The 9,760-nt window shown below is 37.7% G+C and overlaps 1 long non-coding RNA gene across 1 annotated transcript; it reads left to right on the top strand.

Moving 5' to 3' along the window:
- Positions 1-2,514: 2,514 nt before the first annotated feature.
- Positions 2,515-4,286, top strand: LOC121716001. Its single transcript, XR_006033729.1, has 3 exons — positions 2,515-2,572; positions 2,615-3,369; positions 4,020-4,286. It is a non-coding gene; the product is annotated as an uncharacterized LOC121716001 (long non-coding RNA).
- The last annotated feature ends 5,474 nt before the right edge of the window (positions 4,287-9,760 follow it).

Raw genomic sequence — 9,760 nt, 5'->3', positions numbered from 1 at the left:
TACATCTAACCAGTGGTGCAAATAACTGACATGTCCAAATGGGCCTTGATGAAATGCGTCGCTAGACTGTTCATACACATTTTAACGGGCCAAAGTTGAAGAGCTTTTGTCCGTTATTGTTAGTGCAAATATAGGCTGATTCATGTTCCCTTGCATTGTTTAACTGAGGTCCATGGCTAGTCTGGCTTTCATCAGACCAAGCTCAATCTTTTAAGAAATCAAAAAATAAATAGCGGGCAGATCAGACTGGGTTCACCCAGCCTAGTCCATAGGCACCCGATATTGTTTAATTTTCCGATTGAGATATACACGCTCTGGCTATTCTAAATGCAAAAATGCATCAGGGAGTTATGACAAAACGGTAACTAACAAACTAGATCCTAATAGAAAGCTGTTAGCTTCCCTAAGCTACAGGTAGGATTATAAGGTAGGCCTATTGACAACATAAATTGTCAATAGGCTATGCTGGCGACACAAATAAAATCTCCTTTGGAAACCAATGGCTTACGCCTTACAGTATCAAGCGGACTTAAACTGTCATATCGTGGCGAAAAGTTGTAATAACATTCACGCAGCTCCATGAGTCAAGGAAAGCGCGAATGAAGTAGCCACTTCTAAATGGGACCCACTACACAGTAGCTTAAGGTGTTTTGCTAAAGCAGCCATAATGAAATGAAGGTGTCATTGTTTGGATCGCACACACACACACACACGCACGCACCATTGTCTTCCATGTCCTGATAAAGTTACCTTGGCCTTTGGAATTAAAATAGCATGGTTAGCTGGTTAAATTAGCTGGTTTCAGCTAATAGGCTAACTGAAATAACACCATGCCAATCTCTAGGTATGGTGAAGGGTATGTGATGATGTGGGGCTATTTTAATTCCAAAGGCCAAGGTAACTTTATCAGGATGCACAGTATTCTGGATCTATGAAATAACTGGCCTTTAAAAATAAAAATCTGCCTGTCTCTATGGGAATTTAACATAGGGGTGGGAATACTTATGACCCCTGTATTTTAAGGAAGAACATTTATTTATTTATGATACATTATTCATTCACTAAGAAAATTGGTGTCCTTAAAGGTTAGATATTTCCTCATTTTTCACTTAAGGAATTAAGATCAATTTCCAAAAGATGATTTTATATTCCTCTTTTCAGTCAACTTTAGCATGGGTGCCAATACTTTTGGCCATCATTGTACGTCCCCAACTCATCTAAAAAGTGGTGTCTGGAAATACTTTGGGTTCTACACAATGGGGGGGGGGGGGGGGTATATGTTCAAATATATTCGAATACATTGCTTGATATTTGATATCCGTTCAAATTTGATTTTTCTCAAAACTGACGGGCCTGATATGTATGCTCCCTGCCGTGTTTTTAAAATCATTTATGTGGAGCATAGAATGTATTGCTATGAAATATAATTGTTGTAATGACTCTTTTACTAAGGAGAAACAATCCTGACTTCAGAGAGATGGATGCTGTCAATTGAGGGGAGGGTCGTAATACCACCTTCGGCTGACTTCACCTCTGCCTTGGCCACTCTCTTCGCCTGTTTTTATGTGTTCAATTTAGAGTATGAGGTGGAAGCCAGCACAACTCTGGAGTTTGTTCAGAGGTATTTATTATCTTAAATAATAATAATAATAATAATAATAACATGTTTATTTTATATAGCGCCTTTCTCAAACCCATGGTCGCTTTACAGAGGATAAGGAAAACAACAACAGACAGACAAACAATAACAATACAACAGACAAGCTATGTGTATAGAGCTGGTAAGTCCCGCCCATCCGCTAAACCCCCAGTGGACCTCTAGATTGAAAAATCGTCAATGCAAGTGAATGTGAGAAAATAATTATTTTCTGGTCCCGTTTGAATTGTGCCATGAAGGTGAACATATGTTGTCTGAATTTTTAATATAATTTTTCATGTTACGAGTTTGACAGTATATTACATGATTCGTCGGCTAGCAGTTGTGGAAAAGACATAACGAGAAAGACTACATGTTGCCTGTGACGTGAGCTAATCACTAACATTAGCTGATATGCTAGTTTTTGTAACGGCAGGAATAAACACACATGGTAACAAAAATATTCGAAACATGTCTAGCTTCACTCAACACATTAACACTATGATGCAGTGTAATTGTAAAGTTGTATGGTTCACTATGTTCAAAGTCGATCTTAATAACCCTATTCATCTCGACCAACTGATGGTTGTTATGGGAAACTAGTTAGTTGTCGTCTAGGGGGAAGTTGTAGTCCACAAAGTGCTCTCACACAAAGTTTAACCGCATCAAACTTCTACCCGCAAAATAGCATTCTTTACACGAAAATTTATATTAAAAATTCACTAACAACATATGTTGACATTCATGGCAAAATTCAAACGGGACCAGAAAATAATTATTTTCTCACATTCACTTGCATTAACAATTTTTCAACCTAGAGGTCCAGCGGGGATAGCGGAAGGGTGGGACTTACCAGCTCTATAGAGCTGTGTTGGGTGTGGAGGAGAAGTGATCATTAAACAAAAAGGTTTTGATGTGTTTTGAAGAAAAGAAGAGGTTGGGGGAGGGAGTTCCAGAGTTTGATTTAGTCATAAAGAGGTTGGGGGAGGGAGTTCCAGAGTTTGATTTATGCAATATGTGCCCAATCCATTTTTCAGGCCATCTGATGTTAAAAATATGTTTGAAGCAGTGGTTGGTGAAGACATGTAGCTTGTTCAGGAGGTTCCTTGTTGTTTTCCACATCTCAGATCTGTAGAGCAGTATGTTTTTTCTCATGCTTGAATTGAATAGCTGTAGTTTGGTCTTGAGTGTGATGTTACCCTTGAGCACTTTTGGTCTTCTGTGTGCTAATGTGGAGACCTGTCTGAGGTGCATTCTGGTCTGCCTCTCTCAATTTCTCTTGCATTTGTTGGTGGTTTTGGGATAGTAATGTGATATCATCTGCAAAGTCTAGGTCGTCCAGTTGTGTAAACAGGGTCCATTGGGCACCTATTGTCAGTGGCTTGCCGCATGATCCAGTTGACCGCTTAGCGGAATAGTATGGAGAAAGTAAACAGTACAGCCTTGTCTAACTCCTGTTGTGATGTGAAATGCCTGTCAGCTGGCCTTCATGTATGATTCTACTTTGCTCATTACTCTTACAGTTATGCATTAACATTTACATATTGTCCCACTCCTATACTGTTCATAGGTTTTTAGTCAGGATCAATCCTGACTCATCCAAGTGCACTGCCAAGGAGCAGATCAGCAAGATGACTGGGAGGGTGGTGAAGAGGAAAACTACATACATGAACCCCAGTGTCCTCTCATTTATTAGGGATTTCACAGAGTTCTACTTGCTTGACTAGATGAAGGTGAGGTTCTGATAATAGCTTTAATAATAATAACAGACCTGCCAACCTCTACGCATTTTCCTATTTAGAACTTGTCTCCTCAAGTTAGAAAGTGTAACAAGACCAACGAAAAATCAAATGTAGCGATTTTCTAGGCTGATTTGACATGGAACTATACTCTCATTCAGGCGTAATAATCCAGTCACTAACCGATTCGTCTGCTGCAGCTCAACCTTGTTGCTGGAAGTTAGCCTGTAGGGACTGTTTTCAGGTGCTGCATGATATCATTGTGCTGCTGTGCCCATGGTGTTCCTTGATTATTACGCTGTAATGACAATATAGTTCCATGTCAAATCAGCCTAGAAAATCGCCACGTTTTTGGCTGCATGCATGAAGTCCGACGTGATTTTTTTTTTTTTTTTTTTTCGGCTCAAGGTGCTACCCAAAAAAATTCTTCAAGGTTGGCAGGTAAATAAAAATAATGATAATATAAGTATATATGGGTATAATAAAAAAAATAATCATACTTTGTATTATTAATAATAATAATAATAGTATAAGTATTTTGACACAACTCCGACATCACCATCTTAGACCCTCATCACATGTGGCGCAGTACAAAGTAATTGTAATCAATATAATTATTAATGTGTTTTCTTCTTTAATTTCAGGGTTCCAACTGATTCTGGTCAGGGCATGCAAGGTTTCATAAGGTTTCATGTAAATTTTCTATTTGTTATTTTATTTGAATGTTCTAAATGTTATATTTTACTGTTCAATGTTTTATTATGTTGTACCTGGTGAGGACCACCCATCTAAGCACCAACCCACTGTTCCACTGTTGAGGTTGAGAACTGTACTGACAACTGTATTAGGCCTATATATTATTATATTATATTATATTATACACATATTATATTATACATATATTATATATTATATTATACACTATGTATTATTATATTAGTCTATATTATTCAATATAATATACATATACTATTATATCATACCTATAATAGGCCAATACATTGAGAATTGTATGTATTATTATATTATATGTATTAGGTGTATGTATTATTATATTATATTATTAGGTATTATTATTATTAATTTTATGTATTATTAATATTACATACTATATATTATATCATACATAATAGCCCAATACATTGAGTATGTATTAGGTGTATGTAGTATTATATTATTAGATATTATTATTATTAATTTTATGTATTATTAATATTACATACTATATATTATATCATACATAATAGCCCAATACATTGAGTATGTATTATTATATTATATTATACACATATTATATTATACATATATTATATATTATATTATACACATATATTATATTATACACTATGTATTATTATATTAGTCTATATTATTCAATATAATATACATATACTATTATATCATACCTATAATAGGCCAATACATTGAGAATTGTATGTATTATTATATTATATGTATTAGGTGTATGTATTATTATATTATATTATATTATATTATTAGGTATTATTATTATTAATTTTATGTATTATTAATATTACATACTATATATTATATCATACATAATAGGCCAATACATTGAGTATGTATTAGGTGTATGTAGTATTAAATTATATTATTAGGTGCATGTATTATTATATTATACACATAATATTGCATATACTATTACATATTATATCATACCTTGTCTTGTTCCTATTGTTAAATAAATAACTGTTAACAATTTTCTTGCTTTTTTGCAGTTAATTTAAATATTTTAGAATATGGTTGATTCTATTAAAGATGGCTAGTGATACAGTATTTAAATTCTGTGAATACAATTGAAATCACAGTATGTAATTTATATTTCTTCTACAGTAAAACAATAAAATCAGTGTTTAATTGTATTTTACAGCAAATGCATACTATACTGTAAATGGAAGTACAGTACCTTTACTGTAAAATGAATTCACAGTAACTTACTGGCAACAATTGGCCAGTAAGTTACTGTAAATGGAAGTACAGTACATTTACTGTAAAATGAATTCACAGTAACTTACTGGCAACAATTGGCCAGTAAGTTACTGTAAATGGAAGTACAGTACCTTTACTGTAAAATGAATTCACAGTTGGCCAGTAAGTTACTGTAAATTTCACAGTAGTTTTTTTACAGTAAATGCAAAAAATACTGTAAATGGAAGTACAGTAGCTTTACTGTAAAACGAATTCACAGTAACTTACTGGCCAATTGTTGCCAGTAAGTTACTGTAAATTTTACGGTAATTTTTTTACAGTGTACTTCACACACACGTGCTTTTTAATTTCACAGACTACAACTACCAAGCTGTAATCAAAGCACATCGATTCCCCTCTCACACCCTGCACGCACTTAAAACAAAATAAACAGGCGTCTCAGTCTCACGCATGCATAGGCAAAACTGTATCAGACCGGTGTAACGTTGGTAAATCTTCCATTGCACAGAATGATTTTGTAGCACGTGCAATAAATGACAGTGGAAAGATACAAACAGTGCTGCTATACATTTGCTTGGTATAACCGCATTTATAGTTTTCTACAAATGCAATAAATCAAATGCCTCCATCACTCAACCAACGCTAACGGTAACATTACCTAGGTCCTTATTGATATTACAAGATTAACGTACCTGCAGTAAAAACCAAGCATGTCCGATAAACATCCTCAGATTTATTTCGGCTTCAAGAAGAAATGGGAATTACACTTCATGTGAACATCGTCCTATCCTTATTAGATGTTCACTGCGGTAAATTACAGTCCTTGTATGAAGCGTCCATTGTTTTTTCCAACCCACTTTTGACTTCCAACAAAATTACGTCTCACTGCAACGATGCGCCATCTAGTGGACAAACGACTACTTCTCGCCAATACTGAAAATGCAGCCATGATGATGATGATGAATATTTATTTTGGCTTTCTTTTAATCCTACTGATTTTCATTTTTTACCGGGGGGCAAATCACAAATGAGTGATTATGAGCCAGGTTGATGTGGGCCCTTGAGACCAACATACCATAAAAGATTCACAGAGAACTGTGTCTGCCCTACCCTCCTTTCGGGGGGTCCAGTCCAGCGGGGGGGGGCTGCAGATGAAAACGAAAAATGACGGTTCCATGCTATCCATGTGGGGGTACATGCCCACCAAGTTTTGTGTACCCCGGTCTTTCAGTGTCCTGGGAATCCTTGTTGGTGTACGTCACTAAATGTACACATAAATTATTTTATTGTAAGGCCCCCCATGAACGAAAGTACACAAAACTTGGCATGCATTCAGAGGGTGTCATAATGATCCTACACTTTTAATTTCGTGCAGTTTTGACCTTGTCAGCCAGAGATATTGAGATGAAAACACCTAATTTTTTGCTTTTTAATTTTTAACTAGGTGGCGCTATACATGAAATAAGTGGTAATGGGATGGGTTGACATGCCCCCTTAAGACCAACATACAAAAAAAAGGTGGACCTCCTAGGCCCTACGGTTCTCGAGATATTCACAGAAAACTGTCTCCGGCCACCTACAGGCCAGTTGGTGTATAGTAACATAAATTAATTTATTGTGTGGCCCCCCATGAACGGAATTCCACAAAACTTGGCGTGCATACAGAGGGTGTCATAATGATCCTACACTTCCAATTTCGTGCAGTTTTGACTATGTTAGGTCACAGATACCTTCAATTACACCACCTCATTTTTACTTTTTTGTGTTTAACTAGGTGGCGCTATACATGAAATGAGTGGTTATGGAATGGGTTGACATGGCCCCTTGAGATCAACATACAAAAAAAAAATGGTCCTCCTAAACCCTACGGTTTTCGAGATATTCACAGAAAACTGTGTCTGCCCTACCCTCCTTTCGGGGGGTCCAATTCAGCGGGGGGGCTACAGATCAAAACGAAAAACGATGGTTCCATGCTATCCATGTGGGGTTACATGTCCACCAAGTTTCGTGTACCCCGGTCTTTCAGTGTCCCGGGAATCATTGACGGAAATTTGGGCATGCGAAAAAGAAAAAAAAAATCTGACTAAACCTATATGACCGCCGCTTCGCTGCGCGGCGGTCATAATAATAGAAAATGAACTGTAACCATTCCAAAAATGATCACCATATGTTGTCAGAGAGTAAGGAAACACGATGAATTGAAGTAATGGCTTAATTGACAACATTACTATAACCCGTAAAACCCTTAAAAAAAAATGAGTTACGGGGCGGAATCTCTTGGAATTTTCGTTTATGTTTTGAACGATTAATTCTAGAATAGTGTGTTAATAATGGGCTGGCGTGTCCTCCTATTTGTGTTGCCAAATTAGCAAAGGCCAACAGTCAACTTGCTGTCAATTGTAGTCATGAACGCCTACGAGAGGCAGGCAAATTTCCAAAATTAAAACAAGAAACAAATTAAGTGGACATCGGAGGAGCTTCCTGAGATGGTGACGTTTTCGTCAAACGAAGAATATCAAGTCTGACGCAGAGCTGGCCATAGTATGGCAAGCTGTTCAGGACATAACGTCTGTCAAAATAACGCCTCCACGTGTAGATTTTTTACTTCTTCAGGAGTAAAAAATAGACGTCTGTGCGTCAGACGTCATATTTTTACGTGTGCCACGCGCAAAAACTTTGCGTCTGACGTCAGAAGTAAAAAAATGACGACTGGGTGATTTGCTGCAATGCCAGAGCCTATGTGCCAGAGTCTTTTACTGTCTATGGCCAGACTAGACACAGCATTGGCTGCTGGAAACAGGAAATGCAGCCGCTATAGTTGCAGCAGAAGAAACAAGATGCCAGAGCAATGTGCAGCATATTCCTGCTCAAATCGGTGGACCATCGCAAACTGGGCTCGGGGGATTGCTTTTCACAAGTAAGATTTAACATTATCGTACTATTGGTTGTATTTTGTGAATGCAATATTACCAGAGAGTTGAAAAAGAGCAAGGATCTTTGTTATTACTGTATGTAAATCGTAGCCAGCTAGCTAGGCTACTTACTAGGTGTTCAGGTGCTCACCTGGCTATGGACTGAGACTTTAAGTCATATTCCATAACACTGACTTACATTACAACTGACACAAGAATGCTATTGTAGAAATGAATCAAATATTACTTGGCCGGTGAATTTTACACAAGTGGTACAGACTGTAGCCTATTATTGGGCAGTTGCTACTTGTAGCTTAGCTAGTAATAGGTGTGTTGGTGGTAGCTTCACTATTTCCTGAATAAAGTAACTTTTCAATAGCTTAACTTCTTTATATTAAGTAGCTTGGCCAAACAAGCTACATTTTTCTTGTCATGTGAAATTAGCACAATTTAAAGTAGCTTCCTATGTAGTGAACTAGCCTACTGCTGTGTGTTACTAAGCTTGCTACATTTGACTGGGGTGGTAGTTTTGTGTAGTGGAGTTTTATTCATGGCAGAGTAACTGATAGTTTACCTAACTACAATTTCCAAGTAGCTTGCCCAACACTGTATTATTTACATGTAATTCACCCTAACAAAAATAAGATGCATCTCAAATCCCTTTTCATTCATTTATTTATTTTATATCCCCCCAGAACTGCCTTGCTCAAGGACTACCAAGAATGAACTGAACGGTCTCCTCACACCCCCGGAACTGAGGAAGGTGCAGCTTTAGATTGTAGTACTGCAGGGCATCTGCTACAATGTGACTAAATATTTTATTTATGAGCTCCACCTTCATCACCTTTTTGGTATGGCAACTGCTCTGCCCATGACCGGAAAGCACTGCAGAGGGTGGTGAAAACGCATCACCGGTTCCTCACTCCCCTCCATCGAGGCCATCCAGGGCAAGCAATGCTTGCGTAAGGTGCTCAGCATCATCAGACTGTTCTCACCCCAACCATAGACTGTTCACCCCACTCTCCTCAGGGAGGCTTTACAGGTCTCTCCGCACCTGAACCAGCAGGTTCAGAGGAAGCTTCTTTCCTGCGGCTGTCACCCTACTAAACTCTAGCTCTGCATCCCGGTGACATCCAACGAACTTAAGCCCCCATCACCCCCCGCCCCCGCCTGATGCCTCCTTGTCTGTGCTTGTTGAGGTGTCCACGACCATGGTGACTCAAGGCTGCCATGGTCGTAGAGTATATACTTATACTATATACTATACGACCATGGCAGCCTTGACAGGGACAACAAGGAGACGGACATCCCCCACCCCACCCCCTCACAACTGCACTACCCTATCCCATCCATAGTGTCTATTTATTTACAAACTTATCCATAGCCATATTCTACTGCTCTTCATCCTGCACATACACTTATTCTTAATACTATTATAATGTTACTGTTTCTGCACTACACTGGTACTGTTACCACACTGCACATAGCTGTACATACTGTACATATGTTTATATGGTTTATAC

The sequence above is a fragment of the Alosa sapidissima genome, chromosome 8, assembly GCF_018492685.1.
Source record: "Alosa sapidissima isolate fAloSap1 chromosome 8, fAloSap1.pri, whole genome shotgun sequence".
Lineage (NCBI taxonomy): Eukaryota > Metazoa > Chordata > Actinopteri > Clupeiformes > Clupeidae > Alosa > Alosa sapidissima.
The sequence above is the reverse complement of the archived record's forward strand: the minus strand, read 5'-3'. Positions and strand labels throughout refer to the sequence as shown.